The 20447-nt window shown below is 41.1% G+C and overlaps 1 non-coding gene across 1 annotated transcript; it reads right to left on the bottom strand.

Moving 5' to 3' along the window:
- Positions 1 to 560: 560 nt before the first annotated feature.
- trnar-acg (transfer RNA arginine (anticodon ACG)) lies at positions 561 to 633 on the bottom strand. The gene has a single exon. It is a non-coding gene; the product is annotated as a tRNA-Arg (tRNA).
- Positions 634 to 20447: the final 19814 nt, after the last annotated feature.

Below are 20447 nucleotides of genomic sequence, written 5' to 3'. Positions count from 1 at the left end.
CCAAATAATAATTTGATCACACATGAATATTACTGTCTGTTATGTAACTCTCCAACAATCTTTCTACATGTACAATATTTGCTTTCATAATATTACATGCAATATTTGATTTGTGCTTTCTTTCTTATGAATTGTTACTGTTTATTTCAGGACATGTGCTCTGGATATGTGCTTATATTTTATTTATTCTTATTTTTCCTTCACTGTTGTTGCTGCATTGATTATTTCACAGCAGGATCAATAAAACAACCTTCCAATCTTTTAAAATAAGCAAACAAATCATACATCCATATCTCCTCATCGTCATCGTATCAAAAATCAAAAGCTGTCAAAATATAAACACATCCAGCAAGTGGGTCCAGAGAAAGACAGAACATTTTAGGTCCCAATAAGCTGGGCCCACCAGGGATGGGCACTGGGGTCGGGGGCAGTGTTTGGCACGATATATGAAGAAGTCTGCACAGAAGACAGTGATGCCCGTCCTGTTGTGACATTACACAGCCATCAGAACCAGATATACTTTATTGATCCCTGGGGGGAAATTAAACCAAAGGACGCGTCGAGCTAGCCAGGAGTCGAACCTAGAATCTTCTGATCCGTAGTCAGACGCGTTATCCATTGCGCCACTAGCCCTGCACACACACTCATCTATCTTTCATAACAATGAGATACAGTATATTAGTGATGCTTTCCACTCTGTTGATCACAGTGTGTCCATAAATGATCATGTCTCGACATCAGCCTCTTTAAATCAAGCTTTATTGAACCTCCTCCTCCATTCACTCCTGGTACGGATGTTAATACCAGGTATGAACAGGGCCTGTGTGAATGATGAGGGAACGAAGTGGGTGGGGGGACACCGAGGGCAGCTACAGAACAGGTGAGGAATGCAATGAGAGGAGAGGTCAGTGGCAGATAGGTATGAGAGATGGACAGAATGTATACAATGAGTAAATCCACCTGCTCCACAACCGGCCCTCTCAGGTCCAGTGGGATTGAGGGGCCATCAACTGATGTTATCTTAAGGGGCTGCGTTGGTGGAGGTTTATCAGACACCCAAACACTGTGCAGCAGTCTGTAAAGCTCAGTCACAATTATTTTATCGTTCACCATGACGATTGTGGGGCAAACAGCAGAAACGAAGTAATTTGATACGTATTTGATTGGCCAATGCAGCTCGTAGCGTACTGATCATTACCCGCTCTTCACAATACAGCTCCTTGGTCTTGGAGATGTTAAACTCAGAGAATATGTATACAAAGGGCCACATTCCACGCTGTTCGTCCAATGTGGACGTGAACGCCCTTTAATTAAGGTTGAAAGTCAGCGCTTTAACCTCGTAGTCACTGTTAAACTTTAAATCCAAAGAGCTCACGGTTCTGTACCTACAAATGAATGTAAACACATTTCTAGTTGCGAGTGCAGGACAGATGGAGGATGTCGGTCTTACCGCCTCTGTAGTATTGATAGAGATTAAAAGGCTTGATGGTTGGGGCTTTTACAGCAGTTGTTGCAGTCAATACAAACACAGCCTATTCACTGAGTGCCGACTGCAAACAGCTGACAACCTGTAAATCTGTCAATATAACAATTTAAAATCACGGGAAGGTCTCCTTTTTTACTCAGTCTGAGCTCTGTGTTGGCATTGTGACTTTGTTTTTATCTTTAATAAGCCTTTGGTGTTATTACCTTTTTTCTACTTCTTGCTATAATGCTCCTGTTTTCCTTCAAGGATCAATAAACACCACCATTTATCTCACTCTTTCTTTCAGTCTCCCAGCCATCAGATTGGTGGGATTTCACATTCGCTGGGATCTTATGAGCAGCAGGAGGTAACATGGCTTTAAATTACATATAAACACACTGAGTAAACATAACAACAGCACAGGTGGGTGTGCGGCAGTGTGGGTGTGAGAGGTGAGCATAAATCTCCCCTCACTGTAATTTCCATCTGAAATTGCTGCCTCATCTGTTTTTTTCTTTTCTGTTCAGGACTGAACGGTTCTGCTGGAGAGGGAAATGAGAGAGGAGGCAAACAAACATAGATTTACATTTCAGCCGAAGCTCTCATCCAGAGTGATTTCAGCAGTGGCTGTGTGGGCATGTGTTTAGTGTCTGTAACAGGATATATAGCTGGTTGTAGGATTGAGCCTGACCTCTGACCCTGAGGCCTCTGCCTGGGACACGGCTTCGTGAAGAAAGAAGGATGTGAGAAAATGACAATAAAACTCTCTTCAATGTGATTTTAAAAAACAAGCTGTAAAATCTTAAACTTCCTCCTTCAGCTTCCTGTCCGGCTCCCTTCTGTTTCCAAGGTTGAGTTTCAGAGCATCAACAAGGAGCTGGGCATGGTTGGATTACTGAACGGACCCACTGGGTCCAGTGAATACAGATGTTAGATGTTCAGATTTATACCACTCTTCATGCCTGTCTAGTAAATTTGAAGCTACTGCCAGCAGCCAGCTAACTTAGCTTAGCACAAAGACGGGATCAGGGGGAAACAGCTAGCCTGGACTCTGTCAGGAGGTAACACAATTCACATACCGACATCTCTAAAGTTCATTAAAAAATTGAATCTTGTTTGTTGAAAAAAGAAAATTGTAAAAATTTACATTTTACATGGGGTTATGTCTCTGGCTGTTTCTTGGTGGGGTCCAGTAACTTCCTGATGGCTCCAGACAGACTTGAGAGTGGTATCAATCCTCTCATCTAACTCTTGACAGGAAAGTGAATAAGTGTATTTTCCAAAATGTTGAATTCAAAAACTGACTTTGTCATGAAGAATCCAAACAAAGTCTCTCATGATTTGTACCATGTGAGTAGCAAAATGTGTCACAGGGTTTTCCCTGTTGTGAAGCAACATGTTTCAGAGCCTAGATCTGCTAACAACATCAACATCAGGAGAAATTAAGTTGGGAAAAATATTGTATTTAAATAGTCCTTGATTACCAAATGTGGCAACTCTATGTAATGGTTGTAATGCAAAGCAAGAACATGGAAAAGCTACAGCTCCCATGAGGCCAGGCCTGACTGAATGCTAACAAAACCTCAGAAACGACACGAGACAAACAAAGTGTAGCACACGTCCTTCTCCATTCTCTCTCCTCGACGCTTGGCCTGATGATGGCATTACAGTATGTGTTCTGCAAAAGCATTTCACATCATTTATTTATTGAAGCGTAAAAGACAAAGAACAAACAAACAAACCAAAACGTGGAGGAACTTTTTAAACTCTAATGCAGCTCGTCTCTTTTGATATTAGATACTTTGCAGCAGATGAACGGATGCAGCACGAAAAGTACTTGAATAGAAACTTAAAAAGTGAGGGCGACTTATAAGAGAGAGAGAATGAGGTGTGTTGAATATTCGAGGGAAATGAGAAAGTAAGAAGAAAATGAGAAGAGAGGGAGAGCAGCGAGAACGGAGGGACAGGAAGGGAAGATGGCAGACGACTACTAATGCTGACACACACACACACACACACAAAGTCATACTTCCGTTGGGCAGCCGAGATGAGGGGGTGGGCTATCAAAGAAAGATAAGTAGTGTGCTGAATACTGATGCTGCTATCTGCCACTTCCACACACACACACACACATATATATATATGTATATATATAGAGCAGTGGTGGGAGAGGAGACACATGAAGAGGCAGACACATGGATGCAGAGGAGAGAACAGGAGAAGAAAAGGAGAGACATGAGGGAAGAGGAGAAGAGGAATGAGGAGAAAGATGAGGAGAAGATGGAAAGGAACAAATGAATGTATACGACAAGGAGGAAGGGCTTAAGTGAGGAGAAAAAGAGAGAAAGGAGGAGGATGAGGAGGGGGAAAATGAAGAGAAAAGAGAAGGCAGAAGGGAATAAATGGAGGCGAGGTGAGGAAGGGGAGGTGAAGAGAGGATAAGAGAACCGAAGATGAGGGAAAAAAGGAAAAGATGGAGGAAAGAGGGCAAAATGAGGGACAGGAGAAAGACGAGAGGAGAGTTAAAGTGAGGAGAGGAAAAGAAAGGAGGAGGACGGAGGAGTGTTTGCTCTCTTCACTGTTGCAGACACACACACTTTATACTCCTGAGAACGCTAACTTGCTTTTTATTGTCTCTCAATGTCCTCAGTACGACGCTGACAGAGTGTGTGTGTGTGTGTGTTTGAGTTTAAATCCAGGTTTAATGATTCAAACATCTCCTACTTTGTGAAAACTACTGAGAATATTTAGGAATTCATATCATTCATATCATATATTGACTGAAGAACTTTCATCTGACTGTCAAGATTATGGATATTGATTTCTCTGTCGATGTTTGTTACGTGTCATTTTTCTCTCTCACCGCTGATTCGAGCACGTCGGGTTTTGTTGAAAATAGCTGTTAACTTTGAATATTGAAGTTTGATTGGATTTTTTCTCATATTTCTGGCTGTTGTAATGATGACATTTCATAGCTTGGTGACAAATGTTGTGTTCATCACCTCACAGTGTCTCACTTTGCCAGTTGGCCGTTTGTGTAACAGGCATCCTTTTTGAATGAGTTGTATGTAAACGATCACTGATGGGCGTCAGTGTGAACTCTTCCAGTACCTGACGGCAACAGCAAACTATTCAATGCTGCTACATGTTGTTATATTACAAATGTTAGTATCACTTGGTCAGAAATTTAACTGAACAATAGTTCTTGATCTAAATTATAACTGCTAAGTTTTTTTTTTATTTGCTTGTGTTAGAACAATAATAACTAGCTGTGGTTTTAAGAGGTGCAAGAACACGTCTTTACAGGTTGTGATGCGGTTCAGTCAAAACTTAGCTCAAGGGGTAACAAACATGGGATACCACACAAGAGTTGTAAAGTAAAAAAGGTTTATTTTTAATTGTTCTATTTTAATCAATACAGAAGTCTACACAGGTTGCATAATGGCTGCATGAGGCCTTTGTGAGGACATTTATTTTGTAATGTATCATATGACATCAAAACACAGTTTGATGTTACCAACAAAATATTGAATCATTGACCTCTTTTAAGATTAAAATAAGAAGAGAAAAGTATTTTCTATGTTTAGTTTGTAACCAGTTTTCAAAAACATGGATATTTACAATTGGATTAGATAAATATAGCAGTGAATCGTCTGTGTATAAAGGTACTCTGTCCTCCTCTACTGATAGAGCAAACAACAGGGGAGGGAGGAGGTATCCCTGATGTATTCATCTAGTTAAAATAAGAACAGAAAGATAGTTCAATTCAAATCTTTCTCTGTCAAAGAATATTAAAATAAGACAAGTTTGATAGCCACGATACTGAAAATCTTGTGTCTTATCGTAAATGTATCTCTGAGATGTAAGTTTCAGCTGTGTGTGAAATCATATTACATCATAAATAAGTAATGGATGAACTGCATGTAGGGAGAAACAATGCAGTTTAATTAATTTAACTGGAGGTCAAGATATAAAGACAGACGTGATACATGTAAGAGGGTTCAAACAGTTGATAGAGGATTAAGATTAAACAAACAATCAATGCTACTTCACCTGAAATGTTTGTGACATCGATCTTGTGTATTTATTACGTTTTAGAGAGAGACACAGTCATGGGTGGGAGACCAGACAAATTGCTTTTCTAAAGCTGTCAGGTCCAAAATGAATCAAGCAGTCAGAGCTGTGATGAGTTTTGACATCTCAGGACAGTTGGAAAAGTTTCTGTCACCATTGTTATTTTATAATAATACCATGGATCTCAATGAAGTTCTGAGGGATTCTGCCTTCTGACAGGATCTTTAAATTCATCTCCTTTAAGACATCGTGGGATTATTTTGGATCCATATTGAGTCATCAAATACCATCAACCTAGACATTATGAGAAAATACTTAATACTGTTATATATAAGAAGCTTAAATACAAATCCATATATACCATTTGTTGCCCCTTGGGCCTATTTTTAGCAACACAGCCATGTTGGGAGTCCTCTATTACTTTGAGGAGTACAATGTTATCATAGCTGATAGAGCCGATGGCCCAAACTACAAAAATAAAGACACAAGTAAAAGCCACAAGCCTCTGCTTCATGATATCGTTTTAACTTTCATAAATCTCCATTAAATCCTCATTTTGATTGCTTTCTAAGCGACTTGTCGGCTTTGTTCCAACATATTTATAGTATCGTGTTTTTCCATTTTTTAAATTAAATTATGCATTTCTTCTGATTACAGTGCAACAAATCTCGGCGTTCTAATACAGACCTAATACAGATTGTGACAGCCACTTGGAAGAGGGTAAACCAGGTTACCTTCACTGTCACGCTCAGGCCAACCCTGAACCCGAGGTCACCTGGCTCCTCAACATCATGGGGATCACGCCAGAGGACTCTCGTTTTAAGCTGTTCCCTAACGGCACCCTCAGGATCAACTACTACTTTTACAGAAGCGGCACTTCAATGTTTTCCCTAAATCCTGTCTCATAACCAATTTCAGACGAGTGGTTTGAGACTGAATAACTTCCACATTCACACAGACTGCCAAGATTAACAGAAACACTCCCACGGTCAGTCATTGGATTTCTTCTATAATGACGCTCTGACAAGAGTCTTCTGTAAAAGTGCAATGTGCAGGATGTAAACAATGGAAGCCAGACATTAACCTTTGCTTTTTGTTGCCCCCCCCCCCCTGACAAACAGCTCTAACAGCAGTCATTTTGACCTTGTGAATTGCAGGTCACATGACATATTCTAGCGTATGTGGCAGAGAGGAGGGAGTTAATCCTGAAGGTGAAGTGCTTGATTTACGAGTCAATCTACGTTGCAACCCTCACCTACAGTCATGAGCTGTCTGTAGTGACCGAAGTAGCTGAAATGAGTTTCCTTCACAGGGTGTCTGGGCTCACCCTCAGAGATACTGTGAGGGGCTCAGACGTCAGCCTCCTGGTGATGAGCTTGGATGTATTTGACTTGCCGAGAAGCACCAGAAAGCACTATTAGTTTTGTCTCAGGTTCAGCCTTCGGGTCTTCTTACCCTCAGAATCCACTTTGTCTACAGACTTGAATCGGTATGCAGCTCCAGACTGCTGAGCAGCCTTGACGGTTCTGCAGTCCACTTTGACCTCTGACACATTGGTGATGCTTAGAGGAGGGTGTGTGTGGGGGAAATGAGAACGCCTCCACAGGAGCTAAAGAAATCACATGTGCTATGAGCAGAAGCACTATCGTTTGGTGGTGTGAGTGTGAGTGAGTGTGAGAAAGACGAGCACTGATAATGAGCGTCTGTTTTAAGAAAGATGTGGGAGAGAGAAAGAAAAAGAAGATATGTAAATATGGTGTGAAGGTTTTCATGAAAAAGGTGTGTATTTGTGTGTGTGTGTGTGTGTGTGAGATAAGGAGTGTGATTGGGCTGGTGCAGCACTGTTGCTCATCTCTATTGTCTGCATGTGTGTGTGTGTGTGTGTGTGTGTGTGTAGACAGGACAAGTGTTTGTATGATAAGAGCAGTCTGTGAAAGCGCATGGGGTTGTGTGTGAGTAAGTGATAAGGAGTGTGTGCTAGTGTGTGTGTGTTATATATGCTTAGATGTGTCGTTGTTAACACGAATGGATTTCTACACTGGTGTGTGATTGTGTGTGTTCATTTTGTTTCTTTGTGTGTGTGTGTGTGTGTGTGTAGGCAGAGCACTGCAGCTCATCTCAGCTGTCCGCAGGGTGCAGAAGGCACAGCAGTCTATCCGCCCACACACACCGCCTACGTCACACACTCGCGCACACTTACACAGAAACACACACACACACACACACACACAGAGCAAAAAGATCTATCAAATCCCACAAACAACACCAACACACACACACACACACACACACACACACACACAGATATAAATATAGTCTGTCGCTGTGAGTAGACAGATGGACAGAAGCTTGCTCACTGCTGTCAACAATAACCAAATCAAACCATGCACCTGAATGTGTGTGTGTATGACACAACGTGTGTGTTAGTGTGTGTCCACCTGGTTCAGTATGGGACCTATTAAATAAGTCATGGGGGGGGTTGGGGTCACAGAGGAGAGCTGGAGACACAATAACACCGTCTGGACCGTCACACACACACACACACACACACACACTCTCTCTTCCACACACACACACACTCTCTCTTCCACACACACAATCACACACAAAATGATATGTAAAGGAGAAATACTGAAAGATACCTTAAAGCTCCACTGATCAATCCCTCCAGGAGGTCAAAGTCGCAAGAACTGACGCAGTCACTGCAATATTTTTGATCTTGCTTGTTTTGCTTTTTTTTTTTTTGTCAAACTGAATAATTTTGCCAATGACTCCAACTCAGAAGCACTTTCAGGAGCCAAAAGTCAAGTAGAAATTAACTCCTTGTGATTTGGCTTCCAGGGAAACATGCAACGTTTTGATGCAACATATTTAAACATACCAAAAGTGAACCATCTCTTAATTAAAGCCGAAAACTATGTATGTCAAAAAGTACACGAGACATTATGGAATGAGTTACAGGATCACCAACACTGTATTAACATGTAGGATTTTAGTGGTGATTTTAACATTGACATGACTTTATGAACACAACGTATACTAGTTCATATCCAGTGATACTCAAACCAAGCAGAACAGTGCAGCTGTAATTGAGGATTTATACACACAATGTAATTGATGCGACAGTAGGAAACAGGCTTCTCATTAATGACTTAAGTAATCATTTGTCAATAAATGTAACTTTTCACAGTAACTTAAAGGGCAACACGGTTATTACTTCAAGTAAGCTGATTAGGTCGAGAACACGTGAAACTATTGAGGCTCTCAAGGCTGACGTAATGAAAGGAACTTTAATGAAATGATGGTCATGTTGAACGTTCAGCCTATCACAAAATGTGGTGATGTCACATGCCGGAGCCTACAGGTCTGTACTTGACCTGTCAGGATCCTTTAAGTCATTTGTGATCCACCAGTGTATACCTACAAACCGTGATGTACCAGCACGTAGGAACACCACCTCTGGAAAGAAAAAAATACTTCAACAGGCTTAAGGAGAAATATGAGGGGGATTGGCAGTTCTGGCAAAAGGACAGTGTTTCTCTTCTCTCTTGAGACTTAAGTCCAGGCTCTCCAGAAGAAGAACAGAACTAATTAAAAGTCTGCTAAATTAACAATAAAAGCCAAGTCCTGAACTAGGTTGTCTTGGAGGATACCGTTGGTTCGGACAGGACTCCAACAGCAGGTAACTGATCGTCAGGACAGAACCGACACAGTAGCAGGAAAACATTAAATCAAGCTTGCAAGAGGCTGGCGGAGATAAAACAGGATATTTCAAGAGCAGGCCCAAAAATATCAATGCCAGGTGGAAAAAATGAAGAAACAGCTCCATGAGATGAAGGATGAGAACAAACAGGTAGTGGAGGACTAAAAAAAAAGCAATAATAGAAAAAGAACAAATATCAGGGAGGTTGTGAGATTTGAAAATCTACATTTTACATCCATCAGTTGGACACAAACATGACTCAGTGACCCTGAAACATCTTCACAAATCTAGACATGGGAGGTGTGAGTTCACGTCACCTGTAGTGCACACCGGCACAGTGGGGGAGCGGCTGTGGCGTGTACTGAGGTGTTGATGTAAGTTAAAGAACTATAGCATACGTTCAAGATAAAAACTCACACACTCACTTTATATTCAGTTCTGTTAATGTTGATGGTGTGTGTGTGTGTGTGTGAAGAAACCATGATGTGTGTCTTCTATCTACAAGCCTTATCAAATGGACACAGACTGGACTTCTGAAAATCTCATTAGACTGTTGTCCACCTCCAGCGATCGTCCAGCTCATCTAATCAGTTCAGGTAAAGCAGAGCTGTTTTTCTCTGATTAATAACTTTGAAAACATTTTACTTCGGGAATTAATTTTCTCTGATGAGAAAAGCCTGCTAGTGTTGGTTTCCCCCTGTCGGCAACTTTCTGTAATCAAAGCTGAGATTCCATGAATCAGTTTACATTTTAAGCTCCATGGTTTGATCATTTATACATGTTTACTGTCTTATTGATCCTTATGTCTGTTGTTGCAGGTCAAAGGTCAACTCAAAAGTCTTGAATAACAGATAGATTTGAGCAAAGATGAGCAAGAATGATGGTGAAAAGCTTACAAACTGGGAAGGAATCAGCAGAATTGATGTAAATGTTAGGGACAGTAAAGGTTGTGCAAACAATATGATCTGACTACGCAACAGTGAGTATATTTGCAATTGAAAACATTAAAGTCTAATTTATGGTAATTTGTCCCAAGGCATGAGTTCTAAAAATGGATTCAGAGTTTTGGCTATGCCTCTGTTTATTTATTTCAGAAAGCTTTTTCAGAACTATTTACTTTGAAGATAAATATGAAGGAAACTGAGCTGAGGCAATGTCCTCTGTAATAATTAAGGAGGATTTGAGTGTGTGTTGTGGTGATGAAGAGAGTGGCTTTCAGTGCTGTGTTTAATCTTAGAAAATGTTAAAAGAGAAATATTACATACGTACACATCCAGGAATGAACTTGAGCACTTCAGTGGCTGCAGACACGTTGATACGCCCCCAGTTACGTGAATTAAAAGGTTCCTTAAGACTTTATAAGCCGCAAGTTTCAGGGTTTCATCTGCAATTATTTTGCATTAACTTATTTACAGTTTACAGTTATTCAACAACAAAGTTGTCTGTTGTCTCTGTGTAACGGTCTCTACAAGGAGTGACAGTGGAAGATTGACTGGATCCTGTGAACCTCTACACACTGACAGTAACAAAAAGCATATGAGGAACATGAGGGACCGTCCTATAGGAAGCATGCACCTCCATGTCACCCACAGCCTCATCTTCATGGAGACGGCCCTGACATCGACACAGCTTCAGTGTTGGAGAGAGGGAGGCAAGAAGAGTGATGGGTGTACAGGTAGAAGTACCTGTGTGTGTGTGTGTGTGTGTGTGGGCTACAAGGAAGAGGATGTGTGTGAGGGACTGTGTGTTTACACGGTGACAGTGTGTGCATGTGCACATAAAAGTGTGCGTGTGCATCTTTGTGCATTTTAATGTGTATTATCTCCTGGCTAGGGGAATCTATTTTGCGGCTCAGTCCATTTCTGAAGGATTTAGATGCCCCCTACGGCGTCCTGTTGTGTCTGATATGAGTGTGTGCGTGTGTGTAATGGGATTATTTGGCTGGATGGGATAGCGACAGTCATCTGGGAGGATCCTAACCGAGGCTGTGGCTGAAATACATAAATTGTAAAGACGGTGAATCACCTGGGATTGCAAAATCATATTTCACAGACAAACAGGCACACACACAAACACACATGCAGCACGAAAGAAACAGAAGCACACATGTCTTCACACTGTCTTGAAGGTGCATGAAACACAAAATGGCTCTCAGTTTTTCCCTTACACACATTACCACACACAGTCCTTTTTATTTCCCTACTAATTATCTCTCACACACACACACACAAAGATGCCATTGAATCTCTTGTCAGATTCACACTCTTGTTTACTTATTTTCTGATGAGATAGTTCCTGCTTTAAATCTACATTGAGCTAATTTTAGACGATTTCATAACAGCCACTAAACATTTTATAACTGTGTCTGTTTCTGTTAAAGGAATAGTTCAATCTCATTTGCTTACTATCAATCTCATATCTGTGACCAACACGCATCCGCCACAGCCTGTGTAATGTACGTGAACTGCACTGAACATAATATTTGACGTCACGAGGAGAGAAGTGAAGCCAAAATCAAAAAGTAAAGCAAGAAGGAAAAAAAAAAGAAAAAAAAACGAAGAACAAACGTGAAGGGAATTACAGAAGACAAGCAGGAAGGGGGGAGGAACAAAAGAGCAGAGGAGAAATGAAAGGAGAGGAGAGGGGGAGATCATTTGTGATGTTGTACAGAAAGGTAGCCAGGTGTTGCTGTCTCTTCGCTCTGTAGAACTGGACCCTCCAGCACATCCCTGCTGTGTGTGTGTGGTGAGGCCACTTCTAGCTCTGCTCATTACTCTCTTAATGGAATAGAGACATCTGCCTCATCTCTCTTTCCCTCTTTTTCTCTCTATATCTCTCTATCTTCATCACTCTCAGTCATTCAATCTCTCTGTTTTTCTCTATCCCTCCCTGGAAACCTAAGAACGAGGGAGTGGATGAGAAGTGTGTGTGTGTGTGTGTGTGTGTGTGTGTTGCCAGAGTGGAAATGAAGGATGGAAAGAAAAGGATGACGGTGCCAAGTGTCCAAGAGGGACGCCGGTGAAGAGAGGGGGGATGAGGACGGGATACCAGAGAGAATGGAGGATGAGTAGAGGTGGAGAAGAAGTGCCAGCTCTCTGCCCCAGGCTGGGTAATAATGATGCTAATGAGTTAGATCAACACAAGGTTTGAGTGCCACAGATTAAGATATTTTCTGGCAAGCGGCCTGCGCTGCTTCACGGTACGAAAAAAGATAACCCCATTTTGAAGGGCTTTACTGAAAACATGAAAAAGTCTGAAACTAATGTTGTCAAATACAGGAATGGAGCATTATACAGATATCTTTCACTTTTCAGCTACTCTCCTGAACACCATGTTTTCATTTATAGTCATCGTTGCAGTGATTATACTTCTATATGTGACGGTTGTCGAGGCTACAGTGTGTTAATTGACTCTTTCCTGCGCAACAAACTCGACCATCACAATGGAAATATCAATTCATTTTTTATGAAATACGTGTTTGCATGCGCATGACAATCCCCTCTGATTGTATGTTCCGTCAGAGTGCTGGTTGTGCACGTACTCAATTAACATTAACGTCTGCACGTCTACATTATTTGTAGAGAAGAATCCAGATGTGGATCCAGGATTTTCTTCATGTCAAACATCAAAAATGTTCACAGAACCCCCTCCCCTCAGGATTTCCTTGGGCCTTGGCCTAATTTTTCTCAAAATTTCATTAAAGTCTTTTAACATGTTTTACAGATATCTTGAAAACAATCCCTCTGGGTGAAGGAAATATATTTTAAAGGGGTTCCTGCTCTCTGTAATACCTATTTCCTTTAGCAAACCAAAAACAAGTCCTTTTCCTCTTTTTGTTTGCAGGCACCATCAAGAAAAGTGTGTGCTTTTCCAAAGGCCGTATGATGAATAACATAATAAATGTACAGATATGAAAGGAAAAAGTACTCTGGCTCTACAGACCAATTTGGCGAACCTTTGTGTAACCAGCCGCTGGTTTTATGAAATGGGGCTCAATTGTATGAAACTGATTATCTTGACGTTGAGTAATCACAAAATGTCCTGACATGATGGCATAAAGTTGGAAAACAGCTTTTAGTTATGTAATATTAGGTCTGTCAGTAGCTTTTGGCAGTGTTTCCAGACCACCCATCTACCCCAGAAGATGTTTCTGGCTATAGCCTGGTGGTGATGATGGATGTTTCTTCCACTTGGGTGAAAACTTCCCCACTTGCACGCTGCATGAATTGCATTTCCACCTGGCTGAAATCCGTTTCCCCTCCAGGTTCTTACCTGACAGATTCGATCCTATTTTCATCTCCGTGGACACTATGTGCTTTTAGACCTCATCCAGAGAAGATAGCAGATAACATTTTAATACCTCATGTACATGCAGTGAAAGCTGTTACAGGTAAACACAGACAGTGTGACAGATAATACAATACACAATACACAGGAAGAGAAGTAAAACTGGGGGAGAAGTTATGTCTGAGAGAAAGACATAGACACAAAGATGGAGGAGACGTATTAATACTGACAGTGAGGGAAGGAATAATAATAATAACAATACATTTTATTTATACAGCACTTTAAATGATGCAACAAAGTGCTGTATATGGTTGAACCAGGATTAAAAGATAAAATGGAATAATATCCAACATTTAAAAACAATTAAACACATGAGTTATGTTGGACATAAAATAGTGTACCAGCATTAATAAAAAGCTTCAGTTAAAAAGGTTTTGATAAATGATTTAAATGATTCTGTAAGACTCTCAAGCCTTTGAAAAAGCAAGAATATGGAAAAAGCGAGAAACAGAAAGTGCAAAAGTGTAAACAACAGCCTGAGAAAATTACAGGATGGAGAGATGAAAAAAAGATGGAAATATTAGACCAGGGGGAGGGAGGTGGAGAAATGGGCACAGCGAACAGGTGTTGGATGGACAGATAGAGAGAGAGAGAGAGAAGGAGTCATCGGGGAAGCTGAGAGTGACGGGGAAAGATGAAGGAGAGAGGGGGGGGGCTGAGGTAAAATGAAAGAGAGGGGGACAGAAAAACAGGGAACCCAGAGAGAGAAAGACACAAACTGAGAATAAGAATGAGGGGGGTGACAGACAGCAGCACTGATACAAACAGAGGAGGAAAAAGAGAGAATAAAACAGGAGAAATGAGGGAGATCTGCTGCATTAGTCATGCACATTTTATATGGTGTGTATTATAGGAAAGCTGTCATTTGTTCCTGAATACATTATGAATATGCATGCATGTATATTTAACTATATTCCTCAGAATCTGAGTCACTTTCATGGCAAAAAGTGAGACATTATGGTTTGTTCCAAGATGAAAAATATATTACTATGAAAGATCGAAGTATATTCTTAAAGATACTACATACGAAACTCAGAGCCACTACCGTTAGATGTCGCACTGGAGCACCAGCTTCACTCAGACCGAAACATATGAGTGTGTCGGCCACACCTCCCCCTAACCAGAAACAGACGTTATATCGCTCTCCTCAATGCCACCAGACTCCATTGACAAAAACACAAATTTTACGTTGCAGATCATCGTAAAACAAACGTCATGCGTCTATAGTGTATGAATAAATAGTAATATTTAAATACTAAATAGTAATATATAATAGCTACAGTTTGATGGCTTTAATTGAATGCGAATGCCTTCAGCTAAACGCTTCGAACTACACTCTGCCATCACTCTCTTTGACTCTTTATCAACGCAGGGACGGCCAACGGTTTCACAGGGATCGACTACCAGAAACTTGGATTACAACTCACATAGAGGGAGTGTGACTTCATTCTCTGCTCAAGACGCCTTACTCCACTATATCTATACAAAGCAAATAGCTATTTGCTGCAATATTAATATCCAAAATCTCATATATAGAGCCTTTAAAATCACTAATATTGTAATTAACAGAAAGTTTGATCAATTTAGAGAATTAATTTTAGAGAAATTCCTACACAACCAGTAACAGTTTCAGCTCCACAATATGAGCTCAGATTATTAGTCATCAGTTAATCATTAATAAAACCTTCGGTCAGATCTGGGGACAGCCTCAGCTCTCTGATCTGTGTCTTCTGGGCATGTCCTTAAATTTGGATTGCAATTAAAAATGAGTTTGGTTTGTTATAGATCAAAATAACCAATTTGCACCTTGTGTTTGTTTACCCTCTATGCACCTCTGGCTTTAAATATTACTTTAAATACGTATAACCTTAAGTATAGCCTGGTTGTGCAGGATATTACCAACAAAGGTCAGCTTTTTACCTCAGGAGCTCAAGAATTTGAATTTAGTAATGTGGTTTCAGAGCTTTTCTCGGGCTGCCTTGGTGAATATTCTAGCAGAAATCGATAATAGTAATTCTAATTAACTCTGATGTCCTAAAGGTTAATTTTAATCTCTTTTGGGTCACCTTCTTCTTTCTGACTTGAACCTGAATCATCAGGCACATGAACACAGTGGGCGTGTGGAGGAGCATTATGTTTATAGAGGAAATACTGCTCCTCCGCGATGTCAGTAACAGTAGCAGGGTTTTCTCTCCACATTGTAAGATAGATTAGAATCTACTACAGGAACATGACTTCCTCATCCTTTTGACCAAGTTAAAATAACTTAACTTTAACTACAACAACAACAACAACAACAACTGTACACCGCCAAGAAAGTTCTGATAGCACAACTATGGCTAACACTCTGGAACCAATGTCTCTTTCGATGTTCCTGTCCTGAGCAGTAGCAGACACAAATTTAGTTCAGCATTTTGAGCAGGAAGCCACAGTTGGCATATCATGTTTCAGCTTCTCAGACAAAGAGATGAGACATCGAGAACACAAAGCGAGTGGAACAGAAGATATAACAGGTCGTGTGGCACGACTTTGGCGCTCGATGCTTGTGCTTTCTTACGCACTGGTGAAACTTTAGCCTGCTGACTTTTATGGGCTGATGCTTCGCTGCTGGTTGGAACTTGTTTGGTCAGTTGTGCGGACATTGTATTGATTAACAGGATTATTTTAGCCTTATACCTCCTAATTTACACCAATGGTAATTCTAAACTTGTGGGGACCTGCAGTTTGGCCTAGCCTAACCTTAACGTAAACTTAGTTTTACACTCAACCCTACAAATAAGTTTTAACCCTAAAATAAATTCTAGATGGGCAGTGTGAATGTGTAAAAATGAATTCCCTGAAGGATTGTGCTAACTGCTAGCCACCCAAACCCATTTCTCAACCCAACAACCAAATTTCGGTTTACTTTACTTTTTGTTGTCCAGACAATATGAGTGTGTAACCAGATTTGTGCCCCCACAAAGATATTAATACAACTACACACTACAAACACACATGTTTTGATTCTGTTTTATTATTTACACTTGAAAATCTGGAAAACCCAAATGTAATTAACAAAAAAGACCTGCAGGACTCTTTTAGTGTTATTTATTTTGTTTAAAACAAAGCTTTGCCCTGTGGGTCCTTTATGCCTTTTCTTTGCAATCCCTGTCAAACCCGTCACTCCAAATACACAAACCAGCAGTACATGTTCAACACACACACTTTCCTTAGAGTCACAAATGACATCTTGTCGCAGTCCGATTGTGGTGAAAGCTGCATCGAGGTTGTTCGGATTTACCACAAATTCTAATTTATTCGATTGTGGAAGAAGTGGTTTGGGATATCTGGCACAGCACTTGAATGGTTTTCCTCCTATTTATCAAACGAGAACGTCTTTGTATCCGTCGCTGACAAAGCGTCTGTGTTCTCCCTTCACATCACATTATTTGTCTCTTATTATTGCTTTGCTGACGATGTCCGGCCGTACATGTTCCAGCAGACTTCAGATCAGCAAACCTTTGCTTGTGTTGGTTGTATTGTCGTTTTGTTACCGTGAAGCACTTTGTAAGCCCGGTTTTGGAAAGTGCTTAATAAATAAAGTTTTGCTTATTACTTCCTCCAGACGTCACAGAGGAGGTGAAGAGTGACGATGAAACTAAAGTTAATGAAGGCTAACACACTCACACACTCAGACACACTCAGGGGGTTGATGGACGTATCTGGTGTCGCCCTTGAAACAGTGATCACTAGCTAATGATATCACACACACACACACACACACACACACACACAGGCACTGGAGGAGGTCAATGGAATGAACAAGCCTACTGCTGGCTTTTACAGCTGTGAATAACTGCTGCTCGAATGCAAACATACACACACGCTGCTGCTGTATTTCAATGATGTGACTGTGTGCATGTGTGTAAGGCAAAGTGTGTATATGAGATAAAATATTGACACAAGCAATGAGGGGACAGAGAGGGGGAGGGCGGTCCGATCATCGTGACAGACAGAACCATAATAAAGGCGAGAAAGACAAACGAGAAGGAAAATGAGAATCAGAATGTGATCGAGGAGCGATACAACAGATGGTGAGACACAAAGATGAGTGTAGACAGAGAGGCAGAGAGTGCTATCATTAGTCAACGTCTGCAGCTAATGACGAGTGTATCTTGTCGAGCGCTCCGAGATTAATTAAATAAATCAAATTAAGATCCCACAATAGGTTTGGATGTAAAGGTCACAGTCGGAGCTTCAACCTGTTCTATCAAATTACCATCTGAGCTGAATTAACCCGCGTGAGGTGAACAGGAACCGTTCGAGATAAGGAACAGTCACAGTGTTTGTATCTCTCAGTTCCATATAAAAGTGTTTTAGTGGAATATAATTGATGAAAACAAACCTGCTTATGGAATCTATCTATCTGTCTGTCTGTCTCTCTGTCTGTCTGTCTACCTACCTGTCTGTCTGTCTCTTTTCTTCACCATCTCTCTGTTTGTCTCTCCACTTATTCCTCTTTTGTCTAAACCATTCATCTCTCTCTCCTGGCCCTCTACGTTCCCCAAATCCCTGTTCTCTCTGCGTCTTTTTCAATTTCATGCCCCCTCCTCCTCCTCCTCCACCTCCTCCCCCCCCCCCCCCCCCCCCCCCCCCCCCCCCCCTCTCCCTCTCTCTCTCTAATAGAGTGTGAATGAGTGAGGCAGCATAATAATGTTTGAGAGAAGCCGGCCAGCCACGTCTCCCACCTCAACAGTCACGCTCACCTCCATAACCAGGTTACAGTGTGTGTGTGTGTGTGTGTGTGTGTGTGTGTGTGTGTGTGAGTTGCCTGTTTGTTGTGGCTCAATTACATACAGTTTAGTGTGAAGTGTCTGTCTGCCTCAGCTCAGTAATCATACTACACACACACACACACTCACTGCAGCAGGCTATACTTCATAACTAGGTTAGTGTGTGTGTGTGTGTGTGTGTGCGTGTGTGTGTGTGTGTGTGCGCGTGTTTCGTGTCTGCCACTCTCTCCATACTACATACACATCTACTGCACATAACATGATTACTATGTGTGTGTATGTTTTATGTCTGATATGTAATAAAACACACATACTAATAAAACCTCAGCAGGATTTTTTTCATTATTTGACAAATACGTGCAGAAATTCATCTTGTTGACTTTGGTGCACAGAAATCCAGCACGTAACACAATAATGGTTCACACATCTTGTACTGCAGATTATATTTCTATATGATTACACACACACACACACACTATATTTCTATATCATTTCCCCCAAGGATGAATCTTAATGACTTTGCTGATCCTCTGACTTTTCCTCGAGCGCCATCATCAGGTTGTGGTTCATCTCAACAATAGTTGGATGGATTATCAAGCTATTTGGTGCATAACCCTCATTTCATTCATGTTCTTTTTGAAATTAGCGATCGTCTGACTGATCTTGCACCACCAACACATCCAGATTTCAATTTGTCCAATACTTTGGTTTATCTGTCGAACAGTTTTCTTCTTCAGCATGGCTGTTGTCTCGTAGTCTCGATTAGTCTCATTTCTACTCCAGTCGGCCTGAAACCATCTAATGCAACAAAAACAAAGTTAAACATACGCAAGGAATAATTTGTGATGGGTCGCACAGTCAATGAAAAATAACGCACAAGATGGAAGCGGCTTTTTTTCTAAATGCATGACTTAGAGTGACCTAAAACGTGTGTGTTTTTACTCATATTTGGGCAACACATTCGTTAATGGAACGTTTGGGTTGGCACTATCTTTACCTCGCCAACATGCAGGAGGAGACGTGTTACAGCAGAAAGCAGCAGCGCTTCAGCTATGAGATGAATTAGAGTGGAGGTGAGGCCAGCTGTGCAGTTACGTCAATATAATGCACATCCTCTGGTTAATCAGAATTCTGGCCATGGTACAAATTCCCTGCTAAGACCCAGCTCATTAGTAATATCATAATATTGCAGGGTATTTCAGTGGTAACAATATACATGATGATGATAACGCTGATGGAAAATTCTTCATCATTGTATTTTTCATGCATTTAATGAAGCCTTTAAATTGCTGTTTAAATTGGCATCATATCTTAACCCAAATTAAACGTGTCCATTTTGGTAATCTCTTGGTTTCCTGGTGAATTAAGTTTGTTGTATTGTTGTGGCTGTCCATTAATTGGCAGTAACTTCTCTGCTGTGAGCCAACAGCAGCGCTTCTTCCACTGCTGTTGTATGTAGTCAGGTTGTAAATACGAATAATACAGTGCTCCACCTAACCCAGAGCCACACTCATCAACATGGTCAGCAGTGGCTGCGACACACAGCTCACGGAGGCAGTCAAGGTACTTTAACTCTTTGCACCCAATTGCCGCAATTTGTGTCAAAAATCTCACTCCTTCTTTCCGCAGTCATAACTCAGTCAAATCTCAACACACAGACGTGATACACACGATTTTTTACATTCAATGTGATTTACGTTTTCTATAAATCCACCGAGAAATCATAGAAAAAAGACGTTCCTTACAACCCCAGAACTTTCCTGAGAATCATCAAGGCGTATGTTTAATGAGGCCAATTTGCTAAAATGAGGGTGTGTGGGGCGGCACAGTTGTCTGAGTGGGAGCCCCGGAGTCACGCCTAAGTTAATAGATCTACAAAATATACGGGCGGGTCAGTGTTTCAAAGTAAAATAAACACGGAGGGTGATTTCCTATTTTCTCTTCCTCCATAAACTTTCCCTCCCCAGAACTCTGAGTTAGGGAGCGTTGGATATATCGCACAGCCCCTCCCCTGAGTGCTCCGGGCACAAGCAGACACCATGAATTCTCAGCTGAGCAGAAATCAGCACTTATCCAACTTCATCAG

The sequence above is a fragment of the Enoplosus armatus genome, chromosome 5 (assembly GCF_043641665.1).
Source record: "Enoplosus armatus isolate fEnoArm2 chromosome 5, fEnoArm2.hap1, whole genome shotgun sequence".
NCBI classification, from domain to species: domain Eukaryota; kingdom Metazoa; phylum Chordata; class Actinopteri; order Centrarchiformes; family Enoplosidae; genus Enoplosus; species Enoplosus armatus.
Note: the sequence above shows the minus strand (reverse complement) of the source record. Positions and strands in the feature narration are given on the sequence as shown.